At 41.2% G+C, this 14,489-nt stretch overlaps 1 protein-coding gene and 1 pseudogene across 1 annotated transcript in view; one reads left to right on the top strand and one right to left on the bottom strand.

Annotated features, from left to right (window-relative positions):
• The window catches only part of PIEZO2 (piezo-type mechanosensitive ion channel component 2), an 861,527-nt gene that overhangs the window by 123,510 nt on the left and 723,528 nt on the right, over window positions 1-14,489 (top strand). The gene's annotated exons all lie outside the window — the stretch shown is intronic.
• The window catches only part of LOC102829344, a 98,547-nt pseudogene that overhangs the window by 59,804 nt on the left and 24,254 nt on the right, over window positions 1-14,489 (bottom strand).

Raw genomic sequence — 14,489 nt, 5'->3', positions numbered from 1 at the left:
TAGAAGAATTGATGCTTTTGAGTTATGGTGTTGGTGGACAATATTGGAAGTGCCATGGGCTACCAAAAGAACCAATAGATCCGTTTTGAAAGAATTGCAGCCAGAGTGCTCCTTGGAGGCCAAGTTGGCCAAACTTCATGTCTCATACTTTGGACATATTGTCAGGAGGGGGCACTCGCTGGAGAAGGATATCATGTTTGGTAAGGTAGAGGGTCAGAGAAAAAGAGGAAGACCCCCAACAAGATGGATTGGCCAGGTGGCAGCATCGATGGACTCAAGCGTTGCAACAGTAGTGAGATTGGCCCAGGATCAGGCAGTGTTTTGTTCTGCTGTGCGTAAGATTGCTATGAGTGGGTACCAATTCGATGGCACCTAACAACAACAACTTTTTTTTTTAATCTTTGCTGTTATTGCTGGTGGGAGATGATATCTCATTGTTGTTTTTATTTGCATCTCTCTAATGGCTAATATGCTGCACAAGACCTTTTTAAAGTGTTGAAGAGCAAAGATGTCAGCATGAGGATTAAGGTGGGCCTGACCCAAGCCATGGTATTTCAGTAACCACATATGCATGCACAAGCTGGACTTTGAATAAGGAAGACTGCAGAAGAATTGATGCTTTTGAGTTATGTTGTTGGAGGAGAATATTGAAAATGCCATGGGCTGCGAAAATAACCAATAGATCTGTTTTTTAATAAGTGCAACTAGAGTGCTCCTGTGAAGCTCAGTGGCCAAATTTTGTCTCTCATACTTCAGACATATTGACAGGAAAGACCTGTCGCTGGAGAAGGATATCATGTTTGCTAATGTGGAAGGTCAGAGAAATAGAGGAAGACCCCAAATGAGATGGATTGACCAAGTAGACGCATCGATGGACTGAAGTGTGGCAACAGTAGTGAGGATTGGGCAGTGTTTTGTTCTCCTGTGCATAAGGTTGCTATGAGTTGGTACAGACTCGATGGCCCCTAACAACAACAACAATGTCTTGAGGCTAGTGGAGTCCTAATCTGGTACTGTGGGTAAATGCGCCAGCCTGCAAAGCCATTTGAACTCCAAGGTCGGTGGTTCAAGCCCAACAGCTGCTCCTTGAAAACCCTATACAGGGTCTCTATAGGCCGGAACTGACTCAACAGCACTTCACACAACAACAACAATGTCTAGTGATCGTGAATATTTCTTCATGTTTGTTGGCTACCCGAATCTCCTCCTTGGCCCTGTGCCCAGTTTTAAATTGTTTTGTCTTTTTCTTGTAGAGGAGTCTTAGTTTCCTATATATTTTAGAAATGAGTCCCTTGAATTCATACTATTCTTATTGCTGCTTTGAAATTGCTGTCCATTATGGTAACTATCCCCTCCTTGTCTTTTTGTATACAGTGCTGCCTCTTGGACCCTATCATCATAGGGTCTGAGTGGTCCCATTGTAATAGGTGTCTTATGGCAGTTCCTACTGTGAAATGTAGCTTACATAAAATAACAATTGAAGCAGACTTCTAGCAGTTTGGGGCTACCTTCATAAATTTGCTCCTTGATTTTGTGGCAAAAGGTGTGTCCTCTGGATCCTTTGTATGTGGATTAGTGTGTCTGTCCTAAAAAATACACTCTTATATGCCAATTTCCCAAAGCCTTTGGATACCTTCCTCCACTGTAAACAAAGGCAGGTCTGGAACTTCAGCCAGATTTATTGTGGGCCACTGAACAATCCATCCTTCAGTGAATCAACCAAATGAACTATTAAATCTTCTCCTAACCTTTTGCACTAATACATTGAAAGTAGAATCCCGGTTTAGCGGACACATATCAATAAAATCAGACTGATCCACACTTATGTTCCTTAAACCTTTATTCCACACCCCTAGTAGCTATTCTCACACATATTCTCCAGGTTTCTGTTTGTACATATTAGAAACATCAATTAGTTCTTTTGTCCCAATTATTGACATACCTCTTCTTATGTCACAATTTGTATTTCACCATTTGGGGATCACTGAGGCTTCAGTCTAGTTAAAAGTCTAAAAGCAATAATAGATGGTGGTTGTATTCCCTGGGAATGTCCAGCAATGTCTTATAATGCCTTTGCCTCAGATAATGCCTCAGGCAGTGCCCCAGACAATTTTCCAGTTGCTGTCTCATGTGATAATCTCAATGAAACAAAGAGGAAGGACCAATAATTGGAAAAGATGACCTTGGTGAAAATAGGACTTTGTTGATAGAAATGCTGCAGGAGATCACATGATGGAATTTTGCAAGACCAGTGACTTATTCATTGCAAATTCCTTTTAAAACAATACAAAAGGTTGCTGTATACATGGACTATATACATCAGATGGAATACACAGTAATCAAATTGGAAAGAGATGTTGAAGAAGCTTAATACCAACAGTCAAAACAAGGCCAGTGTCACACTGTGAACAGTTCATAATTACTCATATACAAATGTCAAGCTAAAGCTGAAGAAAATTAAAGCAAGATTCTAAATACCACCTTGTATATATTTCACCTGAATTTAAAGACTATCCCAAGAACAGATTTGATGTGTTAGACACTAATGACTGAAGACCAGAAGAGTTGGATGACATCAAGAAAATCAAAAAGGAAGAAAGAAAGCAAATGGTCATTAAAAAATACATGGAAAAAGAAAAGACAAAAATGGACATTAGAAGAGACTGTGAAATTTGTTTTCGAGCTTAGAGATGCTTGAGGGAAAGGAAGAAATGAAGAAGTAAAAGAGCTGAGCAGAAAATTTCAAATGGCAACTCAAGAAGACAAAGTGAAGTATTTTAATGAAATATGGTAAGAACTGGAATCAGTAAAGCAAAAGGGAAGAACAGACTCAGCATCTCTCAGCAGCAATGGGCTGAAGTTTAACAACTCTTGTGAGGATGGTGCAAAAGCAGGCAGTGCTTCCTTCTGTTGTGCATAATGTTGCTATGAGTCTGAATTGGCTTGATGACACCTAACAACTACCACCTCACAGTAGAAATAAAGTACCAGTACCCCTTTCCTTACTGGAATTAGAGATGGCACTGTATTTAGGTCTAAAGAGTCTTGAGAACTAATTCAGAAAATGCATCTGTATGATTTTGTTTCTCTAGAACTATTGTCTCTCCTTTTTTTTTTTTAACTTTTGATTGTGAATTGAATGAAGGTTTACAGTCAAGATCATCAGTTTACATTCAACAAATAATATACTTTGTTTCTTATCAATGATTGCAATATCCTCTGTGAAATAACAGTCATCCGTTTCCTCCCTGTGGCTCCTATTTCTCTTCCACCCACCTTCCCATCCCTTCTCACTATTGTCCTTAGGTACATGTTTCTGCTTTGATTGTGAATGATTGACTGTTCCATTTTTCATAGTGAGTATATCTAACTAGTGTTGTTCTTCCTCCTATAGACCTGTCTACTACTTGGCTGAAAGTTTTTCCTACTATAGACCCATCTACTGCGTCTCATAGTGTAGTGATTACAAGTTGGGCTGCTAACCAGTTCAAAACTACCAGCTGTTTTGTGGGAGAAAGATGACACTTTCTGCTCCCCCAAAGATTTACAGCCTTGGAAACCCTATGTAGGGTTGCTGTGAGTCAGAACTGACTCCTCAGCACACCACCAACCAACCAACCAACCAACTGATTGGTTGAAAGAGGGTTCCTTTCAGTATTGGAAAGGTAGGTGAAGGCAACAATCTTAGCTTCCTCCAGTCTTTTTCTAACAAACAATCCTGATTTTTTAAATGTTTAATTATTAATAATTTTGAGTTTAATTTCACATATTATGCCACTTAATCCAGAACCTTATAATGTGATTCTGTTCAGAACGGTTGGTAGTGGTAGCTGGGGAACATCTAGTTCTTGTTTCAGGGTTGTGGAGACTGAAATTCACATGTTCATTCAGACCATTGGACTAACTGATTCCAAGCATCTTCTAGAACCGTTCTTGGTATCAAATGTTTTTAGGCTGAGTTCTCTGTTGTTGTTCTTAGGTGCTGTTGAGTTGGTTCCAAATCATGGCCACCCTATGTACAACAGAACTAAGCACTGCCTTGTCCTGTGCCATCTTCACAATTGTTCTTTGGGCCCATTGCTGCAGCCACTGGGTAATCCATTTATTACTCTGTTTATCACTGACCTGTAATTGACCAAGTACAACGCCCTTCTTCTCTAGGAACTTGTGTGTCTAAAGTAAATGAGACAAAGTCTCACCATCCTCACTTATATGGAGTATTATGACTATACTTCTTCCAACACAGGTTTGTTTGTTCCTCTGGCTTGTTGGTTTTAGGTACTGACTAGTTGGTTCTGACTCATAGTGACACTATTCATAACAGAACAAAACACTGCCCAGAACTGTGCTATCCTCACAGTTGTTATGCTTGAGCCCATTGCTGCTTCCACAGTGCCAAACCATCCCATTGAGAGTCTTCCTCTTTATCACTGACCCTCCACTTCATAAAGCATGATGTCCTTCTCCAAGGACTGGTCCATCATTATAATATCTGAGATAATGAGAGATGAAATTTCACCATCCTGGCTTCTAAAGAGCATTCTGGCTCTCCTTTTTCCAATACAGATTTGTTTTTGCTTCTGGCTGTTCATGGTACTTTCAGTATTCTTCTCCAACAGCAAGACTCAAAGACATCAATTCATCTATGGTCTTGCTTATTCATTGTCCAACTTACACATGCATATGAGGCCATTGAAGATACCAGTGCTTGGGTCGGGTGCACCTTAGTCCTCAGATAGACACCCCTGCTGTCGAACACTTTATAAAGAGGTCTTGCAGCAGATTTACCTGTTGTAATATGTCATTTGATTTCTTAATTGTTGCTTCCACGAATGTAGACTGTGGATTCAAACAAAATGATGTCTTTGACAACTTCAAACTTTTCTCCATTTATCATTATGCTGTTTAATGGTTCTGTGGTGAGGATGTTGTGTACTTGACATTGAGGTGCAATCCATATTGAAGGCTGTAGTTTTTGATCTTCATCAGTATTTTAAGTACTAATTGCTTTCAACAAGTAAGGTCGTATCATCCACAATCTGCCCTGGCCTTGTTTTGGCTGATGATATGGAGCTTTTCCACTCTCTCTTTCCACAGATGTAGTCAATTTCATTTCTGTATATTCCAACTGATGAGGTCCACTTGTACAGTAGTCTTCTGTGTTGTTTAGAAAAGATATATGCAATTAAGAAGTCATTGGTCTTTTAAAATTCTGTTATGCCATCTCCATCATTTCTGTCACCAAGTCTGTTTTTTTCTAACTACTGATCCTTCCTCTTTGCTTCCAACCTTTGCCTTCTAATCTCCAGTAATTATCAATACATCATGACTGCATGTTTGATCAATTTTAGATTGAAGATGTTGGTAGAATTCTTCTGTTTCATTCATCATAACTTTATTGGCTAGTGCATACATTGGAATAATAGTAGTAATAACTAGTCTTCTTTGTAGGCATATGGGTACTGTCCTATCACAGACTGCATTGTACTTCAACACAGACCACGAAATGTTCTTTTTGATGATGAATGCAACTCCATTCCTCTTTGATTTGTCATTCCAGCATAGTAAACCATGTGATTGTCAGATTAAAACTGGCCTATACCAATCTATTTCAGCCTAGGATATCAATGTTTATGTGTTCATTTTCATTTTTGACAACTTCTAATTTTCCTAGATTCGTACAGCTGTTTCCCTTCATTTTGAGTTGTGCCCCATCAGCAAATGAAGGTCCTATAGACTTTACTCCATTCGTGTCATCACAGTCAGTTCTACTTTTAAAGGCAACTCTTCCTACCTGTATTTTGAGTGCCTTTGAGGAGCTCATTGAGGAACTCATCTTCCAGTACTCTATCTGACAATATTTGGTGCTCTTCATCATGTTTCAATATTCAGTATTCTGGTGCTATCTGACAGTATTCCAATGCTATTTGTAAGTCTTTCAGTGACTAAATATTATATTCCTATACTTGCTGTCTTTTGGTTACTGTTTGTGTGAAATGTTTTCATCTATTTATTTGCTTGCAATGCATTTGTGTTTTTGTGCTTGTTGTAGAAAGCATATAGATGTGTCATGTTTTTTATGCTTTTTTGGTTTATTATGGTACTCCAGCTCTGGACTCTCCCACCCTTAGGTCCGTTGGCTATGCCCCCAGTACCAGCCCCCTATTTGGGAATACTGGCGATCTCTGATAGCTTAGCACAAATCCCCTACCCACCCTGTTCTCTTAGCTGTGTAACTTTGGCACTAAAGCCCCCACCTAGGAGCTGTAGCTCTTGCAGGTATACCCCAACTTTCTCCTTCCCAAAACTCTCAGTTGTGCTACACCAGCTTCAGAGTCCAACTCTGGAAGTGGCGGTTGTTAATTTACCACTTATCCTCACTGTTCATGAACCAGAACCCTGTCTGTATTCACCTCATTGCTTCTTTTTGGGACCCACAACCCCTGTTTGCATTGTGGTCATTACCATTCTTTTTGAAGTTAAGCTTGCCAAACCACTCCACTCTGCCTTCTCTGGGGCCTGGCTCTTTTCAAAGTGTGGGCTGCTTCGCACTTTATGTGCCACTACTTATTGGAGTCCCCACAAGCCCAGTCCTGCAGCCTGGGTGTGCGTACTCAGTTGTCCTTGCCTGAAGTATGTTCACTGGGACCAGGCTATTCGAAAATTCTGAGCTACACTGTACTCTTTATGCCTCTCCTTTCAAGGACACTTGTGGTATCAGGCCTATGGTGCACAACATTGCTCTTTCTTAAGCCACTCTGTTTTGCCTTCTTTTCCCATGGTGTACTGGGGCTTGATTGTTGGCCAACTCTGGGCCTCATTGTGCCCTGTGGCATTCCACTGCCCAAAGATAGCTGCTGCCCTATGAGGATAGTGGGGTGAATATGCTCTCCAGACTTTTGTTCTCCTTCAATCAGTATGTTATCTTTTACTTGATTCAGCATTCCCTTTGGTCCTTCAATCCTTTATCAGATGTCTTGAAACTGTTGTTTTGTTTTGATATTTGCTTTTCTTCCATTTTAGTATGGGGGTTTAGAGTATGTAATTGCTAATGCTATCTTGCTGTGTCCTGACCTGAGCTGATTTTTAATCAAAATAGACTAACAGTGTGGCTGGTTTGGTATTAAGTAGGCATAAAGATAGCTATCATTCAAAGCTTTCCTGCCCTCTTAGCCCATTGCATGCTGCCCTTTGAGAACCCAGAACATTCTGATGAGTCCTGCAAATCCTTGAAGTCTTCCTGCCCTCTACTTTAAGCACCTATGTCCCCTTTACTGCTGCCTCACACACAATTGAGCACACAGCTTGGTCCCTGCATGCACTCACAGCACCACTTCTTGAGTTCTCAGCTTTTTTTTTTTTTTTGGTCTGGTGGCCACAAGGAAAGGCTTTATCATGTCCTGGTAGTGCGTACCATCCCAATGCCTTCATCTGCACATTTGCCTTTTCCTCCTTCTTTCTCTCTCTTCTTATTTCTGAAGCCATAGAAGGCTATCCATTATCTGCTAAAGTAGAACACGTCTGACCTTACCTGGACTTCTTAGAGTCTTACCGCTACAATTTACATCTTATAATAAATCAGCTCTTTAGAGTAGGTGGATGTGAGATAAAATTAAAATATATTAAATCTTTTTGCTTCATAGGCTTCCTCTGTAAAATGAGCACACTTATGTTTGTTTAAGTAAAAAGAAATGCCCTTTTACCACTTCTGGGTAGGTCAGAAGGTTGTGTACTGGACTCTCAGTTTGTGAAGCTTTCAGGGTGCAACTGGAGCAAGTGCTGGCCAAGCCCTAGTGAAGCTGCAGATGAAGAAGCAATGGCCACCAAGGCTCCCTGTGAAAGTGAGTGCTGTCTGTGATTTATAGGAACCATAGGTTTTATTCATTAAGTGGCTTTTGATCTTCCTATATCCTCACATGTATATTGAATATAATTTTCTAGGACCTAATTGTGTTTTTTTCCTTTGAAATGTCCTCACTCTTACAGTCTGAAAGAGACCTTGTGGAGAAGCGCTTCAGTACTCCAAGGTATGGTTCTATAGCAAACTATGAAGAAGGCTGGGGCTTGTTTCCTCTGGTTTTCAGGTTGTAGTTTTAGGCAATCTGCTACAAAATTAACAGGCTCCGGATGATAACTGAGGAGGAAAAACAAAACTGTAGTTGCTTTTTTTGAGAAAAATTAGGATCGTTTGCTATTCAGGATTCAGTTGTGCCAAACAAAGGCTAATTAACTTAAAAATACAAAATAACCTCCTGAATGTGTGTATTCAAATACAAGATAGAACTTGTCCCCTTTAGTTTTTAAAGTGAAGTCTTTGCTGAGTTTATAAAACTAGTCCTTACTAAGTGCTTGAATGTGCTTGATTGCTTGCTATTGGGTAACTTACTCAAAATTGTTTGTTTGATTTTCACAAGTTCCTCCCTATTTCTAACTGAAGGAGAGAAGGAAGCAAAATAAAGTTGGAGGATAAGAAGGGTGTGGTCTTGTTAAAATGGTCAGCTGGAAACCTCTTGCTCTCAGTTTGTATCACTCCCTTGCAGCCTTTGCACACAGCAGTTTATTTCTAAACTTCATGATATACATCAAAACTTTGCTTTTGGGAACTCAGGTCCACTATCCAGAGGTGCCCTGAGAAGACCTGGGAGGTCAGTAAGTCATTGCAACTTCTCCCAAGTATCACTTAAAGTGCTTCTGACATAACCCTTGCTAATAACATTAGAAAGAAAGGGATATTAATGGATTTGCTTAACACAGCTTTGCTGGATTAAAATTCTGACTTCCTCTTCTAATTGCTGCCAAGTGAAAGTCATGCTATGAAGCTCAATATTTGCTAAAGATGGATTTTGGAAAGTGTATTTCCCCATATTTGTATAACATAATAAATTTCTTTCTAGCCACTGAAAATTGACCAAATCCTTAGAGAGCTTCTTGTGGTGAAGTAGAATTTGCATTGAAATTCATTTGTAATAAAAATATGGTAAAAACATGGGATTTTAGCTTCAATCATCTCTTTCTTCCATGAGGATCTCCCTGGAGTTTAACTTCCTTGTGGCAAAAGAGGCTCAAGATCTCTTGTTCCTTGTTCTTCCTGACTACCTAAGAGGAAATTGCTACACAAATAGTAATTTTCCAACAGACACTTACTTTCCTCTTAGTCCTTTTTCATATTGTTGCTATTGCCAGTTATTGTGTCCACCAGGTTGAAGACAAAAGAATAATCTATATAGGGCTATTTAAGTGCAAGCAATTGAACATTTACACCATCGTTCAGATATGGTAGCTTTCCTCTCCTGAAGGGCCATGGAAGTTCAACTCTTCACTCCTTTCCCATTGTACATAATCTTCATGTGCATTTTGTGTGCAAGACATTATACACTAGGTTTCCTGAAGATGCAAAGGTGACAAAGACTTCCTTTTACCAGCGTACACTCTTGTCTAGAGAATAAAGTGTGTACATGTTAAATGCTACAAGACCATATGTAATCAGGTCCTAAAAGTGATATAACTAAAGTAAATATTCAGAGATGGAAGAGAGTAAGTTTTTTTTTCTTAGATTTAATGTAATTGATCAAACGCAGGAGACTTGGTGTGGCACTGTAGGTTAATGCACCAGACTGCAAAAGCGTTTGAACTACGAGGTCAGTGGTTCAAGCTCACCAGCTGCTCCTTGGAAACCATATACAGGGTCGCTATGGGTTCGAACTGACTCGACGGCACGTAACTACAGCATTATAAGAAATTCAGTATTCAAAAGATAAAAAGTTATAATTCATCCCTTCTCCAAACACTCTTCTTAGAGTTGTTGTTTTTTTGTTAGATGCCATCGAGTCGGTACCGACTCATAGCGACCCTTTGCACAATAGAACTAAACACTACCCGGTCCTGGGCCAACCTCACTATTGTTGCCACATTTGAGCCCATTGATGCTGCCACTTTGCCAATCCATCTCTCTGGGGGTCTTCCTGTTTTTTCCTCTAACCCTCCACCTTACCAAACATGATATCCTTCTCCAGTGACTACCCTCTCTTGACAATACGTCCGAAGTATGAGAGACAAAGTTTGGCCATCCTGATCTCCAGGGAGCACTCTGGCTGCACTTCTTCCAACACAGATCTTTTGATTCATTTGGCAGCCCATGGCACTTTCAGTATTTTCTTCCAACACCATAATTCAAAAGCATAAATTCTTCTATGGTCTTCCTTATTCACTGTCCAGCTTTCTCATGCATATGATATTATTGAAAATACCATAGCTTGGGTCAGTGGCACCTTAGTCCTCAAGCTGACATCTTTGCTCTTCAACACTTTAAAAAGGTCTTATGCAGCAGATTTACCTAATACACTATGTCGTTTGATTTCTTGACTGCTGCTTCCATGAGTGTTGATAGTTGATCCAAGAAGAATGAAGTCCCTGACAACTTCAATCTTATCTCCGTTGATCAGAATGTTGCTTATTGGTCCAGTGGTGAGGACTTTGTTTTTTTCACATTGAGATGCATCCTATACCGAAGGCTGTGGTCTTTGATCTTCATCAATAAACAAGTATTTTAAGTCCTCTTCACTTCAGCAATCAAGGTTATATCATCTTAGAGTTAGCCACTGTTAACAGTCTGCTATTTTGTTATTATTGTTTTTAAATGCCTTTGAGTAGGTTCCAACTCATAGCTACCCTGTATAGGGTTTCCTAGGAGCATCTGGTGGGTTTGAACTGCTCACCTTGTGGTTTACAGTCCAGTACTGATTCTATATCACCACATCAGGACTTCAGATGATTTTATGTTGTTGTTATTAAGTACTGTCCAGTTGGTTCTGACTCATAGTGACCCTGTATAGGGTTTCTGACGAGTGGCTGATCAGTTAGTCTTAGGCAGATGGGCAGCACAAGACTTCTTTAAAATGGTGAAGAGCAAAGATGTCAGTTTGAGGGCTCAAGTTTGCCTGATTCAAGCCATGGTATTTTCAAAAGGCTAATATGCATGTGGAAGTTTTATAGTGAATAAGGACAATGGTAGAAGAATCAGTGTATTGGAGTTATGGTGTGTATTGGAGTTATGGTGTTGGAGAAGAATACTGAGGGTATCATGGACTGCTAAAGAACAAACAAATCCGTGTTGGAAGACGTAAAGTCAGAATGCTTCTTATATTTTGTCTCTAATACTTTGGGCATATTATTGTTGTTGTTGTTATGTGCCATCGAGTCGGTTCCGACCCATAGCGACCCTGTATAGGGTTTCCGAGGGTGTAAATCTTTACGGGAGTAGAAAGCCTCATCTTTCTCCCGCGGAGCAGCTGGTAGTTTCGAACCGCTGACCTTAAGGGTCGCAGCCCGATTCGTAACAATTAGGAGGGATCAATTCCTGGAGAAGGATATTATGCTTAGTAACATGAAGGGTCAGTAAAAAAGAGGAAGATCCCCAACAAGAGGGATTGGCACATTGGCAGCAGCCATGGGCTAAAACTTAGCAACAGTTGTAAGTTTTATTCAGGACTGAGCATTGTTTTGTTCTGTGGTGCAGAAGGTTTCTATGAGTTGGAGCCAAGTCGATGGCACCTAACAACACAATAAAACCATAGTTTGCTTATCCATTCTTCCTTTGATGGGCATTTAAATGGTTTCCATCTTTTTGCTATTATGTATAGTGCTGTGATGAACATGAGTTTGCATATTATCTATTTGTTTTGTGGATTTTATTTCTCTAGGAAATATGCCACATAATGGGATTGATGGATCATGTGGTATTTCTGTTTCCAATTTTTTAAGGAAGATTTATTCTGCTTTCCATAGTGGTCGGACCATTTTTTAATCCCACAGCAATATATGACTAATCTCTAAAATTTATAGGAAATTCAACACCTCAAGAACTAAAAGATAAATAAACCAATATAATTTTTTAAATAGGCAGAGGACATGAACAGACACTTCACCAAAAAAGGCATTCAATTGACTTATAAACATATGAAGAAATGGTCACAATTATGAGCCATTTTTGTGGTTGTTTTTAAGTACCATTGAGTCAGTTCTGACTCATAGGAATCCAGTATAGGGTTTTCAAGGAAAACTTGTGCATTTGAACTGCTGACCTAGAGGTTTAGTAGTCCAGTGCTTTTCCTTTAATGTCACACTAGGACTTTCCCATTAGCCTTTGTTATCATTGTTACTAAGTGCCATCACATCAGTCCCAACTCATAGCGACCCTATATAGGGTGTCCAAGGAACAGATGGTGGGTTTGAACTGCCAACCTTATGGTTAGCAGTCTAGTACTGATCCTGCATCACCACACCAGGAGCCATTAAAGAGATGCAAATTAAAACAACAATGAGATAACATCTCACCCTAACATTAACAGCAAAGTTCAAAAAAACAATAAAAGATATCCTGGAAAGGGTGTGGAGAGTCTGCTATATATTCATATACTACTAATATAAGAGAAGTAATAAAAGAGAATAGTGAAGTATGTGGATTCTGGAGCTAGCCTACCTAGGATTAAATCTTGGTTTCCCAGCACCCTTCCTATGTGACTTTGGGTGAGTTACCTATCTTCTGAAATGGGCATAATATTTATACCTATGGGGGAGGCAGGGCTTGATGGCGGCTAGGGTGAAGGTGTAGTGAAGGTCACCGTCAACAATAACTCAGAATTCCAGGCAAGAAAGAGGCAGGACGGGGCTCCAAGGCTTGGACCCACAGAGATAGGAATAGTTTAAAAGTTTGAGAACTTATAGCCTGTGGAATTTGGAGCTGAGGTGGGAAATCACGCACTTTTGGATCTGCCGGCCAGGCACGGAGGCCTGAGGCCACATCCTGGGTGAATCCAGGTGGCAGGACGAAATAGGAGCCGCAGAGACGCAGCGGAGTCACGCCTGGGAATCTTGGAAAAAAAAGAGGAAAAAAAAAAAAAGGTGCACAGTAAACTCTGCCGATTTTGTGTGGGTCCAGTTTTATTTTTTTCTTTGGTGTAGGGTAATAGGTGCACTCACGGTTTGCCCACCTACATTAGGTGAATAGAGGTAGGGGCTTAGCCTAGTGGCCAAGACCCACCCTCACCGCTGGCAGTTTCCTCTGCCAGGAACTCACACACACTCAGCCAAAGCTGAGAAGCCTATTTGGTCGGCCTTTGCACTAGATTGATAGGGGTACTGGTGTAGCTCTGTGGGTTAAGGCTTTCTCTCACTGGTTGGAGAGGCGACCCTCCGTAGCGTGGCGGGTTAAGGTGCCACTGTAAAGCCTTTTGAACTGCAAGGTCGGAAGATGCGGATGTGAGTTCTATTTGGTCGGCTTTTTCTCACTGGTTTGAGAGGCTTCCCGGCTTAGCGTGGTGGATTAAGATGCTCCGGTAAAGCCTTTCGAACTGCAAGGTCGGTGGTTCAAGCTCACCAGCCGCCCCTGGGAAACCCTATACAGGAGATGCGGATGTGCATTCTATTTGGTCAGCTTTTTCTCTCTGGTTTGAGAGGCTTCCCGGCGTAGCGAGGTCGGGAGACGCGGATGTGCGTTCTATCTGGTCGGCTTTTTCTCACGGGTTTGAGAGGCTTCCCAGCATATCCCGGTGGGTTAAGGTGCCACTGTAAAGCCTTTTGAACTGCAAGGTCGGTGGTTCAAGCTCACCAGCCACTCCTCGGAAACTCTTTACGGGAGACGCCGATGTGCATTCTATTTGGTAGGCTTTTTCTCACTGGTTGGAGAGGTATCCTGGTGTAGCGCGGCAGGTTAAGGAGCCACTGTAAAGCCTTTTGAACTGCAAGGTCGGTGGTTCAAGCTCACCAGCCGCTCCTTGGAAACCCTATATGGGAGAGGTGGATGTGCATGCTATTTGGTTGGCTTTTTTTTTCCTGCTGGTTTGAGAGACGTCCCGCCATAGCGTGGTAGGTTAAAGCACCACTGTGAAGCCTTTTGAACTGCAAGGTCAGTGGTTCAAGCTAGCCAGCCGCTCCATGGAAATCTATACGGGAGACGCGGATGCGCGGACTATTTGGTCGACTTTTCCTGACTGGTTTGAACGGCATCCCGGCGTAGCGCTGTGGGTTAAGGCACCACTGCAAAGCCTTTCGAACTGCAAGGTCGGTGGTTCAAGCTAACCAGCCACTCTGTGGAAACCCTATATGGGGGATGCAGATGTGTGTCCTATTTGGTTTCCTTTTTTTTTTTTTTTTCCTTTTTTCATTCTTCACTGGTTTGAGAGGAGCCCCGGCATAGCACTGTGGGTTGAGGTGCCACACTGCGAAGTCTTCTGAACTGCAGGGTCGGTGATTCGGGCTCACCAGCCGCTCCTTGGAGCCCCTATACAGGGTCACTACAGGTCAGAATTGACTCAACAGTACCTAACAGTAGGGAGAGGAGGGCAGAGGTGACTGAAAGAGAGATAGGACATTAAAGAAATACTTATATTAAGCTACAGGTTTTTTTTTCCTTCTTTTTTCTCTCTTCTGGCTCCTTTTCTTCTCTGCCCCACTCTCCCTTTTTTGTGATTAAAGACTGCTATATTTAGTTT

The sequence above is a fragment of the Chrysochloris asiatica genome, unplaced genomic scaffold (genome assembly GCF_000296735.1).
Source record: "Chrysochloris asiatica unplaced genomic scaffold, ChrAsi1.0 scaffold00122, whole genome shotgun sequence".
Lineage (NCBI taxonomy): Eukaryota > Metazoa > Chordata > Mammalia > Afrosoricida > Chrysochloridae > Chrysochloris > Chrysochloris asiatica.
This window is presented reverse-complemented; position numbering and strand designations above follow the sequence as displayed.